Source organism: Cylas formicarius, unplaced genomic scaffold, assembly GCF_029955315.1.
Source record: "Cylas formicarius isolate icCylForm1 unplaced genomic scaffold, icCylForm1.1 PGA_scaffold_5__7_contigs__length_24384050, whole genome shotgun sequence".
Taxonomy (NCBI): Eukaryota; Metazoa; Arthropoda; class Insecta; order Coleoptera; family Brentidae; genus Cylas; species Cylas formicarius.
Genome location: NW_026844341.1, coordinates 13,204,639 through 13,220,335, shown reverse-complemented (window position 1 = coordinate 13,220,335; position 15,697 = coordinate 13,204,639). Strand labels below are relative to the sequence as shown.

At 33.7% G+C, this 15,697-nt stretch overlaps 1 protein-coding gene across 1 annotated transcript in view; it reads left to right on the top strand.

The window, feature by feature from the left end:
* The first annotated feature begins 890 nt into the window (after nucleotides 1-890).
* LOC132702204 (receptor-type tyrosine-protein phosphatase gamma) overlaps nucleotides 891-15,697 on the top strand; it is a 69,391-nt gene continuing 54,584 nt past the window's right edge. Inside the window, exon 1 of the mRNA XM_060670706.1 lies at nucleotides 891-1,145. The gene's annotated coding sequence lies outside the window, so the exon portion shown is untranslated. The remainder of the gene's footprint in view (nucleotides 1,146-15,697) is intronic.

Sequence of the window (15,697 nt, the reverse complement as noted above, 5' to 3'; positions counted from 1 at the left end):
AATTTTGTAGTCTCGTTTTCCCTCCAAGAAAGCAAACATCAGCTGATAAAGGCCAAGACGTATCGAAATTAAAATGCTTTGAGAGCTGTCTTTGAGACTTGTATTTCAATCCTTTGCCTATAACTCCTGTAAAAAAGTGAGCTTTTTTCATCGGAACATAATTGTTTTTCTGCTCCAAAATCCTGTAATGTGAGGAACTTAATTGTAGTTCCAACGTTGAGGACTTTGGTTGCCACATTAGGAAGGCAATAGCGAGCTTACATAACATTTATTACTTTCTCACATTGTTTATCAATATTGCAACAATATATTGCTTTTTATTAATATTATGTTCAGGTGTCAATTTAAGCTTAAACGACGAACTTGCACCCATTTTATTGCGGAGTCTCCATAAAATAAAGAACACGTTAAGTTAATGTGCATTTCATTTGATATACCATTTGAAATTTAAAAACTAGAAAACTTTAAGCTGATGACAATAATATATTGGCTTAAAACTAATGTCAAATTTTTTTATAAACATAACTTTTAGCTTTAACAGCAAAAGAAGATGTCATCATAAACATGTCCACTAAAGGTAAATTGTAAGATTTTCCTTTTCAAAACTTTCTTTTTAATACTAAATGCAAGATAACTCTTACGAACGACTTAAAGTCACAACCAAATGACAACGCGTTTTAAAGAGCCTTTAAATTTAAATAAGCAATATTTCTCAAATAAAAATTTTGTTTCAGTCCCTATTATCCTTGGAATCCTAGTTATCGCGCGTCGACTATACGCCATCTCACTGACGTTTACCGAGCGTAGCCTAGGCAACCGCGCCAGCGGTATTAACAACAAAATAAAACACTATCACAATACCTGACTCATGGCTGGCTCGCTTTTAAACAATCAGTCGCGTTCGAGTCGTGCGAGGAACTTGTACCAGCTCGATCCTCAGCTTTCCGACTGACGTATCGCACTTACGAGACGCACAAAATTTGACTTCGACGAGGACACATCCGCTTCGGTGTGTACAGGGTGCCGCGTCGTTTAGGCGCGCAAATAATTTCGTGTGCCTCAAAAAAAAAGTTTTTTTTTACCCGCCGGCCTTCGACGGCTCGTAGTTCTTGCGCTATCGATTGGAAATAAAGGAATAAAATATGGTGAGTCACGATCGGTTTGATATTCGTTATTGCTGGCGTTCCGCGGGTTAGAAAATGTTTTAATTATTTTTGTGGCGTTCGGTACTAAAATAACGTCGGTAATTTGCCTGATTAGATTGCGATCGCATTGACGATATTAGCCTTTACGAAAATAGACGATTAAATGCTTCGAATTTACTAATAATTCCTTCATTAGGTTTAAGAACTACAAAAATAATAAGGCAAACACCACCATGGTTGAAGGATACTGTGGAAGTTATGATTAAACTGACGGAAAAAGCTTTTAAGTATAAAAGTACAAAAAATAAAAGTCATTGGGATGCCCATAAACAACTACGTAACCAAATATGACGTAGCAAATAAAAATGAAAATAAAGATATCTAGAATCTCTCTCTAATCAAAGTGATAGTTCTTTCATTTTTTCAATAAATTTTTATAGCACATAAAAGCATAAAAAAATATATTTCATAGGTTACACTGAGTGGGTATCATGTTGCGCGGCTATGTTTTCTTAAAATAGAATCAAAAAATATATTAATTACATTATATCATAGTGGTATTAGGTTATCACGAATATTTTTCATATCTAAATATATTTATTTTGTTTCCCCACGAATACAGTGTATGACACCACAAGCACAAGTATATTTATTAGGCATCAGGTGGTCACGAATGTATTGTCTACACATTGTCTATTTATTAGTCTACACACAAAGTCTTTATTTATTAAAATACATACAGTAAGTGGTATATGGACATTTTAACCTATTTAACTAGATTCAGTAACTAACGGCTTATCTTGGCTATGTGGTATTAATATAGTGTCAAAAATTATATTTATTATGTAGGTATGAAATTATGATTGCTAAGTTTTATTAGAATATAGCCAAAAAGCATATTAATTGCACTATACCCAGTAGGTATCAAGTTGTCACGATTGTATTATTTAGTAATACAGCCAAAAATCTTTATTTATTAGTCTACTATAATAAATAGTATAGTGTGTATGTACTTCAACCTATTTAACTAGATTGAGTACTAACGGGTTATCTTGATTATGTTGTATTAATATACTGTCAGCAAATATATTTGTTATGATACACCCAGTAAGTATAAAATTGTCATTGTTATATTTTATTATAATATAACCAAAAACCATATTAATTACACAACACCCAGTAGGCATCAAGTTGTCACAAATGTATTGTTTTATAATACAGCTAAAAACCTTTATTAATTAGTCTACAACCCAGTAAGTAATATATGGCATTTCAACCTATTTAACTAGACTCAGAAACTATTGGATTAACTTGTATCTATTGTATTAATATACTAACTAATATACAGAAATCATAATAATTATTCAGTAGTTATGAAGTCCTCATGTTTTCTTAGAATAAAGCTAAAAGGCATCTTTCATACATTAAGTCTAATAAGTATGCTTTGCATTAAATTGCAGGTAATAGGTATGAAATTTTCTTAGAATATTTCCAAAAAATATATTTATTACGCTACACCCAGTAAGTATCACGTTATGAAGGGTTTGTTTCATTAGAACTAAAATGTATATTTATTATAATACACCCAGTAGGTAGGTTGTCACAGCCATGTATTGGAATATGTTGGTAATAATTTCATTGAATATAACTTAAGTATATATACACAGCAGCATCAAGATGTCACAACAGTGTTATATTATAACACAGCTAAAAGTCGATTTATGGGATACACCTAGTAAATATATCATGACTGCGTGCTAGAGCATCGTCATAAAAGTATGTTAATTACTCTAAGCGCATTTAAAATCGGAGAACGAATTTTACCACAACAGAAACGCAAGAAATTCGAATGAAGTTAAGATTTTTTCTTAGATTTTCCGCGCTTTTCTCATCATGTGGGGTACAATTATTTACAAAAGTAAGGGGTGAGGTCCTTTTAATCGCATTAAAGTCCGTTCCAGCTAAAGGTATTCAGTAGCATTGTAGCAACTGTTACCACTTCTGACTTATCTCCACACCAAAGATATTATTTCGCTATTATCTCTGAATTGCATTTTTGAAGCTTGTCGATAAAATGGCAATCGAAACTGTCATGTCTTTGAATATCGTGGAGGAAGACTATCCGGGTTGGGCGACAGGGTAATCGATATATTAATAAGCGAATCAACGATTCTCTAATAGCTATAATAAATTATCAGGTCTCTTTTTCGATAAGACAACGCTACGATAAACGACCGAGCCCTTGGTATTTAAAACCGTTAGGTGTCGATTGTATATTCCGTAAAATGTCACCCGTGGAATAATATTAGAACACAATAATTTATATAGTCAACGGTATGTTAATCATTTTAATTCAATTCCGTGCGATACAACCAAAAAAGTGCGAATTCTGGTGTACGTTTTAAGGCGAAGACAAACCAGTTTTCTTTCCGGTATGTATTCGAGCCGGTCTGAATATTTTTTCTCGAATCTCTAGCTTCAACTTATAAGCAGTATTATTTGCAACGTAGACATGGTGTCTCGATATTTTATGATAAATCTCAGGTCTATCAAGTGCCCGTTTTTCAAAGAAACCTCCTCGGGGCTGTGAAACTTGTAGGTACGCGTCCTCTGGATTTAATATGCCATTAAAACTTCATCTCTTCCGCAATCGATTTGTCGAGACACTTCTCGGTCTCTTCAGCCTATCACATCGGTTCTTAGCAAAATTTCTAGCGTCAATTTTAAAATTCTCCACAGGAAAAAGTTACAGTTGTGTACTAAATTCTTTTTATTTTATTCAAGAACTAAAACGTATTAAGTTAAGTTCCTGTTCCTGAAACAGCCTCATCTCAAACATCCGAAATCCGAAAACATCTATCTGGGACATGCTTCACATGTAACGAACAAATTTACGAAAAAATATCGGGAACAGCCCTGAGTCTGGTTGAGATAGTCACTGAACCCAGAAATAACAAAATCTTCGACCTGCTCTTCTCTCTAATAATTTTTACATTATTGATATTTAGCATTCCATTGCAAAATATACTTCACCATAACCTTCCAAAGACAATGAAAATACGAAAGCAACCCCACACTTGCTATACCATCAAAATATCACTGACCACATATCAAAGGTCCGAAAGGAACATAACGTCAAAACCAGATTTACAACTTGTCCAAAAATCTCTCAACATCTCCGATTCGTCAAAGAGAAAATTCCGTTTGAGATTGGCATTGGTATGAGATACCACGAAATTGCAGGATTCCATGCTATGGGGAGAAAAATATCAACTAGGCTCAAAGAACATGAAGGAGATTACGACAAATACATTCAGCAGTTAGTTGCCGGACACGATCATCAAACCGGACATCAAACCTTATTCGATAAAACAAAAAATTCTTGCATGCAATAAATTTTCTACCAATGAAAAGTCTGAGAATCTATAGAAATCTATAAGTAGCCAAACAATCTTAACCTCGACTCATATATTTACCTTTCACCAATCTCGGAATCGGTCATCCGAGACAATATTCCTGCCCGTCTTTTAGTTCCGCCCTTCTCAAACAATACATGAGCAAGTACAGGGTAGTATGCGAATGCAGTTAAGCTCAGCTAAGAAGTCAACAGGATGACTGGCGAGTTTGATTTATAAACAACCGATGCAGGAGGTATCCAGAAGATTTGTAAATAATATAACACAATATCACAAATTCCGAAAAAACATAAAATCCAAACCAACTAAAACTAGATTCTCTATTCTACTAAAATATTTTACTTTTAAGCTTTATTCGGGAAAAACTTCAGAATTTTTCTTCAAATGTACAAGAAATTGTAAAAACAGATTTTTCCGTTTTTTTTCTTAACCTAAAGCGAAAATGTTTTAAAGCCTTGAAAATTGTGATATCTTTACGTTAGGAGGCAGTTACTTTTAAATTATAAAATATATTTTTGAACAAAACTAAAGCATTTTTGCAGTATGTATGATAGCCATAACAATTTCGTGAGTGGGATCTCCATTTAAATAATTACTTTGGCAGAGTGATTGTTAAGATAAACGCAGAGGCAGATGAAGTGAGACACCGCCAGGAAGTTTAAGGAGTCTTTGACTACTCACAACTTCAATATTTCTTTGGCCGCGTTGGGTTTTCAGCCACGTATTAGTGGTGTCGATTTTTTTCTTAAACCCTTTCTTTTTTTTTCTTTTTTCTTTTTTTCAATTTTTTTGAATTTGCGGCGCACCCTGTATATTTTTGAAAAATGGTCATGAATAACAGGTTATAGAGCCGTATCTTCTGCTTCTTCTGGTTCAAGAATTTTTTTGGTCTCGTAAACATTTACACACCTTACACCCCTTACAAGCGCGATTTTTTATTTGTTTAGAATACTTCCCGACTCCTCAGCCCCCCTATTTTCATAAGGCCTCGTCACGGGGCAAAGCCAAATATGAATTCCATTGCTTCAAATTTGTTTCATAGCAAGGTCCGAAAAACAGTCGAAAATCGCTAAAAAAAGATGGATACCGGCGTCGGATCAGGGCCATTTCTTACAAGCTTATGTTCCTCGTGGAGAGTTAAGAGGGAGGCAAATTTCAATTTTGTAGCTCCAACGGTGCTAAAGTTATTCAGGAAAAACCAAAAGACGAGAACGGAGAATGGAGAACGAACAGACAAAAAAAAATTTCTTTTTCGACGGTGATCATTTCTGTACCAACGGCGATCTCATAGGACCTACCGTTAGCGAGATATAAAATTTTTATACGAGCGCAGATACTTTTGAAAATTCGATTTCAGTAACAAGGTAGCCGAGCCCTGAGGCACTCCGCCGTTAATGAGTAATAAGTTAGAGACTGGGTTATGAACTACCACATACTGAAACGTATCCGTGAGGTAGGAGACCATTGGATCCAATAAGTCACCTCATATACCATAAATTTCCAGTTTGTTCATTAAAATATCAACATGTAGTCAAAAATCTTTGTCAGATCACACGTTAACGCAGTAGTTGTCAAGATCCAAACCATCGGCAACCTTGTTCGTCAATCCATCCAATGCTTTGACCGTGACTTTCTTGAAGCTAAAGTGACTGTCAGACAGTAAATAGCAAAGAAGTTTCTCCTTAACCAATATTTTGAAAACTTTACCTATAATTGGAACAATTATCAGCAAAAGACTCATCGATTTGTTAAAACTAATTTTTAGCTGAGGGGGAATAAATTTATTCACTTGTTAATGACTAACCTTAATGGTTTTATTAGAATATCTATTGACTCTTTAAGTCGAATTGCTTAATTTCGGAATCGCTTGTCTCACATCTTATTCAAGAATATGGGTCATAGAAATATGGTTTATTAATTTTAGCGAGATGATTAAGAGATTCCATCTGATTGTTGCGAAATCCTTCTGTGAATTTGATACTCTATTGAAAAATATATTTTAATCTTTTGGAGATAATTTTGCTTGGGTTACTCTGGTTTCGCTGAGATGTCTGTAATAGTATGGTAACTATTTTAGTGTTTATTTCAATTTAAACTAATGATAAAACCGATGAGGCATGAAAGTCAGCTGGTTAATTTTTAAATCCGTAAGTTAAAATGCAATCAAATAGACAAGATAAATTTTCCATTTGAAATGAAAACCATAAAAATAAATCTCTGGGCTACTTCCGGTTGTTGACAGTTGCGCACTTCTAATTTGTTCTAATGATTTTTAGAAGTAATAAAACAAGGGAAAGGTGCAGCCTTACGTACTATTCTGTTAACAACTATGGCTTACATAGATAACAGGGAACACAACAGCAATTAACGAAAACAAATAATGTCACTTTTGAGTTTATCGGATTTGGCAATTGGGTTTTGATTAGGTCACGTACGTCCACCCATTTCCATAAGGGCGAAAACGGCAACTGCCTCAGGCATTAAAATAATAATTTCTTATAATTATTTCATTTTTTTTTTGTTGATTCTCTTTAAAGTACAGCGCTCGGTCCTACCTAATCAAAAACAAAGTTACATATTAGATCGGCAAACAAAAGTATTTCTTGTAAAAGTATTCTATCAGGATTTTTTTTTATTTAGGATTATTTGATTGACCCTGATGCGCAGTAAATATGTTTAATCAGTTCGTTCGTTTGTTTTCAAAAAATAAAGAATGATATTCTGTAAAAGTGATTATAAAGTATCAAAAAGTTTATCAGAGACTCGTTCGTCTTAAAAAAAAATAAAGGACATTATGTCAAATGATAATGCACAAAATTGAACAGTTAAATTAAAAATTCACAGCTTACACATAAAACTATGTACCGTGCGTTCAATTTATCTTGATAATATTTTAATTGGCTGTAACTTTTTTGCTTTTATAGATATCATAAACAAAAAAGTAAAATGTAGGGTTGGTAGCCAAGTTTTTTTCCAAGTGATGCATAAAACAAAACACTAACAATTTTCTGACATATAAGTCTAAATCATATATTTTTTAAATAGAACATGCTGTATATTATATATATGTTTAATAAAATATAAGATATTCGATTACAATGATGTAACAAACTTTATATTTTGGTCCCCTCGTATTTGACAAATCAGCAAAAATTGGAAATTTTTATATAATATCAAAGAGTGCCTTCACTGACTGGAACAACAATTGAAAAATATATTTACAAATTAAAGAAGAACAAAATATAAAAAATGACAAGACACACTAAAGCAAAAAATTCTTTAACTATTCTAATTACTGCTGTATGTGACCGCCATTTTCCTGATCACATTTCTCATACACTGTAATTGTATGATGTCTTGCATTTAGTAACGTTTCCGGATGTCCCTCAACTGCCTCTGAAATCCTTTGCCGAAGTTCCATGACCTTATTACAAGGAGTTCTGTGCACGTGATTTTTTACGTGTCCCCAAAAGAAAAAATCCATTAAAGTTAAGTCGGGGCTGTTGACTGGCCAATCCATAGTTCCACCGTTCCTTAACCTTTTAACTGCATAACCACGATTTATAACAAAAAGTTCACGCTTTAATAATACTTTTTGAAAATGATATTAACAATGAATTAGGAGATTAATGCCTTATTGTTAAACTATTTTTAAATACAGTCAAAGGGAATCAATTTTACTTTCGCCCCAGATTTACTTAACTACATTTATTCTGATGCTTTAATAACAGCGTTTCCTGATATTCACACAACCATTCGGATATTTGTCACTATTCCTGTGAGTAACATTTCAGGAGAAAGATCGTTTTCTATTTTAACGTTAGTCAAAACTTAACTGAGAAACTTTTGGGTAACAATAATTTAATTTAATATTATCAACTGAAAAAGATTTATTATAAAAACTAATACAGAATCTATTATGACGAGTTTGTAAATTCCAAATCAAGAAAATTGCCATTCTTCAATCTATTCAATTTATTAAACATTATAGTTGTCGTATTATATTGTAATATTTATTATTATACCCCTTTAGTTGTTTTTTAATAATAAAAAGAGACTAAAGGTGTCATGGCGGCCCCGACTGTCGAGAACGCATTTCTAAAATTGTCCGATCTTTTAGTCATTCGCTATCATTTAGGTACACTCAAAGGCGTCACATTTGGCGAACGGTACTTTCTCTTTTCGATAACGAAACAGTTATCGTCTTAAATGGCACGCGTTGTATTCAAATCGGGAGTTCCTGCCGGCCAAGATCATTAGATCCACGTATTGCCGCAACCGGCACGACTTTGATATTTAGAACTTGCGAACCAAGAAAAATTCGACCACGGCTCGCTGGAATCGCGGCAGGACGCCCACACTGACTCATTCGGTGTTGGATATAATATCTCAGGAGCGTCAGTATATTCAAATAAACCATAGACAAATGTCGGGGGCTCCGATGGTGATTTAATGCCAATACAATTTAGTATTGTTCTTAATTTCTAGACTCAAACATTTGTTTCCAAAATTTTGTATAATATTTGCCGATTGCACTGAAACCGAGAAAAAATATTTAATTATTAAATTGTCAAACAAATAAAAAATTCCAAGAAAGGCGCAATATTTCACACAAACGGGATATTGTGTTATCAACATCATATATTTCTTTTTGGTATTGGTGTAGTGGTTTCAGGACTAAAGCTTAGTTTGCAACTTAATGTTTCGTTGCCCACAGTTTAGAAAAAAAATGGGGAAAGGAGTTGCTGTGTATAATGATTAAAATCGCCAATTGTAGAAGTTTTCGATGATAATCTCATATTTAAAAAAAATAATTAAATTAATTAATTGATTTAAATGCTGTTTTTAAATCATGGAGACCAAGTGATAGATAACAAATCTTTAGGGCGTTAGACTTAATGATTGCACAAAAATTAAATAGTAAAAAGGGGTTTTTTGATGTGAATCTAGAATAAAATACAAAACAACGCGGGGCATACGCGGGGCAAGTGAATGCTCAGCGGCTGAGAGGCTTCAGCGAGCGTTGTGCGTGGACGGTGGCACCCTCTCACCGATCGTCGCTGGTCACTTGCCAGGAGCGCGAGTGTTGACTGGTGATGCTAACACGGCCAATCCTGACACTTTGGCGTCCCGACGATCATTCAACAATCCACTCTGAGAATCTATATTTTCATTCAGAGAACCACATTATGTAACAAACACAGCTTGGTTTAACAGAATCAACGACCGCCTTAAACAACACGTAACAGGCGCATTTATTTACAAAGCATAACATTTCAGCCCATAAATTGGCTCAAAACTCAACATAATAAAATATTCATTAAAACACGACATTGACTCAGAGGCTGAGCCCATTGACATTACCTCGTCGTTTCTAATGCAAAACGCGGGTTCAGCGGTTAAGGCGCACCAGCATGGAACAATCGAGACTAGATCAACTCAAAATATCAACTTTAACTATAACAGTACAGTTTAAACACAGATTCAGAGGCTGAATCCTGTGGCATGGCTACGACGTTTCTGACGCAAAACACGAGCTCAGAGGCTCAGGCACTTCAGCATGATCAAAACATTAATAGATCAAAACAATGCAACAAAGTTTAATGATACAACGTTACCTTCACTTTTAAGATTATCTAACTCATTCCATTTCGGCACTCGAAAAAATTGTCGATTTACAGGTCCAGAATTGGTCAAATGATCGGACAATGTAGTAAAAAGAGCACGCCATTCTTTAGAACTTGAAAATACTTCGTCACCAGTCGTCATTTTGGTGGAGCACAAGTAGTAATGAAGTGAATAAAGCCTTAAGATACTGCAGATATCACTAATTTTTGGCCCTTTTTCGAGGGTAATCCCACTTCTGATGGTAGATAATAAATGTCTAGGGCGTTAAACTTTAAGATTGCACAAAAATTAAACAGTAAAAAGGGGTTATTTGACGTAAATCGAGAACAAAATACAAAACAACTGCTTAGTCCAGGCACACGCGGGGCAAGTGAATTACCGGCGGCTGACAGACTTCAGTGAGCGTTGTGCGTGGTCGGTGGCACCCTCTCAGCAACCGTCGCTGGTCACTTGCCGAACTACAGCCGAGACTCGCGCTAAGAACTAAGAAAAACGACTGCACACGAACGGAATTTGATAAAATGCACTGTAAATAATCCACAAACATTCCCTTCAAAGGAGGTTAGTAGATGCAAACTTATACAGAAGGAGATCAGCCAGGAAGCGTTTAATTTGAACTGGAAATGGAGCGGCTGGCTTCGCAGGCAGATCAACTGAACTGTTGCTAACTGGGGAAAGGTATGAGACGCCTTAGAAGACTTAAAGGTACTGTGTTACTATTTACAAAACTTCTGACTTTTTGCCAGGAGCTTAACTGAAAAACGGAATCAGCAAGTTTGATTTATAAACAACTGACGCAGCAGAAATAGTTACAATTTGTAAATCGTAATTACTTATCCGTTGGTGCCTACTTTCCTTAGATTTTTTTTTTAATTGCAACTTTTTGTTACTTATATACGCTCGCAAATAAACAATACCCTGCAGGGCCAAAAGCTGTACTGTACTGCATATTGAAATAATACGTAGATTAGAAATATTAATACCAGGAAATAAATAGAAGTTTTTTGGAGAATGGATAAAAATGGGATTTTGAAAAATTGACTAAAAATACTTTGGACATTGCCGAATCGCAATATCTACTCGAACCACATACCAACTTATTTTTTTGTTAATGGAATGACTACTTTGGAGATAAAAATTAATATCTGCAAAATTTTTTGAAAATAATTATTTATCTTTCGAGCGTTGTTGATAAAAATCTGGTATTTCGTTTACGGCTTGTGAATGGGCTCCTGTATCATATTATGATATGAGATTTATACGTTATATAAATTTAAATTAGGCGTGAACGATTTCGTCTTTATATAAAAAGTTCTTTATCTAAAAAGTTTTATAACACATCCTGCCTATTTTGTACCATTTTGGATAGTTTTGGTTGTGACTGTTTTAGTAGTATCTATCAAACAATTTATTTTATTTAATATAACAAACCAAAGGACGGTTGCTGTAACCCAAACGTATGAGCTTTTTCCGTTGAACATTTCATTTTTTGAAAATTTAAATTTGTCAGCACAAATAATCCTTTTCAAAAATCTCTTGCTGATATTTCGTCAAAATCTGAGGGTTAAAGAAATTACATTTTAATTAATTTATAATTATGCATTTTATGACTACTATATTGTATTGAAGATATGCATAAAATTTATAGCAGATTACAGTTTAATGAACTTCTTACTACATGTCCTTGCTGTAGTCTTATTGCACTGACCACGAAAATAAAATAAATATAATATATCGTTTGTTGAATATGAATTCGCCATAAGAAAACAACATAAATTAATAAATTAAATAAATTCTCAAAACTGTCAAACTGTGTCGCCATGGGTTACTACTAAAAATTGCATTATTCTAGTTTTAAGCTTATGGTTAAAAAATGTATGCTGTAGTAGTTTCATGTTAAGAATGAATCGTCTTTTTTATTTAATTTACTTTAATTTTCATCTATATGTCTTGCAGAATCTGCGAAAAGCCGTAAGCAAAATTTCAGATTCAGATAATTCCAACATGCTATTGAACTTGGGGAACCCTGTATGCCTATATCAATCAACAATTGTTTGTTTTACGACCATCAAACTCGTACACCTCCATAGTATAATAAATATTACAGCCAAGAGGGAAAATACCTCTATTATATATATATATATATATATATATATATATATATATATATATATATATATATATTAAATTCTACTATTATTTTTATCCGTTAACTAATAATTAATGTTATACGCATTTAATATAGCAAAGTGCCAAAATAACCCTACCTACGGCACCTCGAAAAATGCCTTAGAGTAATGTATTTCCTATTTGAATTAATCTCTTGAAGCGTGTGTAATAAAAAAAAATAAAGCGACCCAAAAATTAGGTAAGCGATTTGAATGCACAGTCAAAGAGAACAAAAAAAAAAGATCTCGTTTTCTATGGTTCCGTTCTAACTGTTACTTTTGTACTTAAAATTTCTAAGATTTTAAAAGTAAACTTTTTTAAAATTTTGTAAGCATATTATTCATCTATTCTAGCGACAAGAATTAAAAAAAATCAAATTTTCCACGATAACGACATAAAACAAATTGAGTTTTAAAATCATATAAACTGTTTGCATTTTTTCATCTACTCCATGTTTGTAAACACTACTCAGATGATGTACTTTCAGTATGATTCAGTAGACGTTTCATGAATCTCATGTTAGATTGCGCTCGAGTCAAATTCAATTTCAAAAATTCGTTAAATTTTAAAGGCAGGTTATTGAACCGGAATTCAGTGTTAACATAAAACATTAACTAAAAAAGTGTCATATTTTTTAAAATTTGATCATAGAAATAAGGATTTATGAGGTAATTAATTTAAATCATTTATGACACGGTACTGATATTTAGCTGATATATTGTAGGTTCTCTCTGAATGAATGATCATCTAATTAGTACAAAAATTTCATTGTTAGATTATTGATTAATCACCAGTGAGAACAAACAATACAAGACATAAAAAACCAAAGTTAAAACAGAAGCACTCTTATTATTTCTTCGGCGTAACCCTGCAGAACCATGTGTCAGTGTCGCCACTATACACCTAAATTTTGTAGTATTTATTTTGTCTTGTCCCACTTCTGATGCATTCTTTGGTCGCTGGTTAAGAGTACCTACCTATACGGCGGAACAAAGTCATCAATCGCGTGACTCATTAGACAGTTAGTAAGAGGCTTAACGAAGTCCCAACTAAAATCCCTGCGGAATACCTATTACGCCAGGCATAAATATTTCCGAGACAAAATATAACCTAAATATTTTACAACCGCAATTTAAAATATTTTTTCGCATAATATCTTTTGAATCAGATTTAAGTGATAACTTATCCTTCATCCTTTTCATGGTAAAATGATTATCTTAAATTATTTTATTTATCTTATAAAATTAGGTTTGTTGAAACCGGTCAGTGACACACAAGAAAATTATATATGACGGAAGAATCCTTTAGTTGCCTAAACATATGACCTAAGAAAATTTCAATATTTTAAAACAAAAAAAACAAACCGAATTTAAAAAGCACATTCGAATTTTTTAGTTTGCCGAACAAAACCGATTATAATTGACGTGTGATACCACAAAAATGCGACAACGATTACCCAAATTCACAGGAACCAATTATAACTTAAATAAGTTATGAGTCCTAGGAAAATAACTTTAATGGACTTGACCTACATATTTGAGGTTGGAATTCAATGTTGGTTTCCTTATTTCTAGTTGATCCTCTCCGCTTAATTTAAAAAATAAGTATTCATTCCTTAATACTTAATTTTATGATTACTATAGTTCAAGTCACACTGAGAACACAGTGTGGATTTTTGTTTAGTTGTCAGCCGTAGTATCGCTGATGTCGGGCAACAATCAATGTTCTGTATTGAAATCGCTTTACATGATTCGAAACCATCGCGATAGAGTTAAGCTTACAGTGATACATCTATTGCTCGGAATATTCGTCGTTCATTCCGCCATGATAACAGGTCTACAAAATTAAAATTTTTGATAGATATCCTTAATTTGAAAACTGATTTTATATAAGTTTGGTAGGCAGATTTCAAAAATTCTATACATCCATTTGTATCACGTAAGGATTTTTTGCAAATATTAAACGAAAAAAAAAAGATCCTAGTTTAAAAAAAGTAAAAAAAAAATTACTCAGACTTTTAACATCCAGCAGTAGTCCGCCATTTTCGTTATGCTCCATCTGCCTTGGTATCGCCGTTCCATGTCCTGGTGAAACCTCTCTCCCTGTTCTTCGCTAACTGCTCCAAGATTTTCAGGAAAACAGTTCAAGTTTGAATACAGGAAATGCACTTTCAAATTCATATTGCAACCTAGACGATGAAAGTGTTTAAATATATTTTGAACAATACTTTCGCTGTTTTTCTCCTTAGAGTTCCCAAGAAACTTATCAATTACTTCTTTAAATGAAATCCACCCGTGTTTCTCGACATTAGTCATTGTGTATTGAAAATCTTTGTCTTTGCATAATGTTCTTATCTACGGCGCAGATATGGCTGGAAATTTCTCGCCCAAGGGCTTTTACAAACTGCTTCATCAAACCAAGTTTGATATGAAGAGGGGGCAGTAAAACTTTCTTGGGGTGAACAAAGCTATTTCTTAATACATTTTTGCTACCAAGTGTAAGGCTTGTTCTATTTGAGTCTCTCACCCGACTATCCCACTCACAAATAAAGTATGGAAATTTTGTGTAACCCCCCTGTTGTCCTAGGAGCATACACACTTTAAAGCCACCAAAAAGCATCCACTAATGTTCTTGGTAGTTTATTTTCGTCAAAAGAAGTCCTAAATTTTCATACGTTTCTTTAAAGTGTATCGAATGTGCAACGGGAACCGAGGCCAGTTCGATGGTATTGTGCAATAAAACTACTCTTATTTGAGTCAGTAAACAGGCGCTATTCTTCTTTTATTTGTGGCACATTTCCTAATTTTGAAACTAAATCAGGAATATTCTTGCATTACACTAGCGGTCTTTCCTGAGTAAAATATTGACATAACCCTTTTTCTGGATCCCAGTAAAAGCTTGACGTGACGCCAGATGCTTGTCACGAAGTCCGGATGCTAATAATTCGGATGCATCTTTTTTAAGGTGCAAATCTCTAATTAAATTATTTAATTAGCTCTGATTAAACACTTCGGGCTCGCTAAAATCTGGTGTGAAATCTGAGTCAACTGGCGCGGAATTAAATTCCTCTGATTCTAACAATATGGGGGCAGTAGGTATCGGTAAATCTCGTCCATGAGGAACTGATCGAATATCAGAGACAATTTGTTTCTTATTTTGGCTGTTGAATTCTTGAACATTACACGAGCAAAAATAACAATCCTCAATGTGATTTTTAGGCTCTCGTCACAACATAAGAACACCAAAGCTGAAACATTTGTTTCTAGTTTTTTGCCAGTTTCTTAATGCTTCAACGCCAACGGAACAAACAGTATGAGCGTTCTATACGTGTTTCACGTT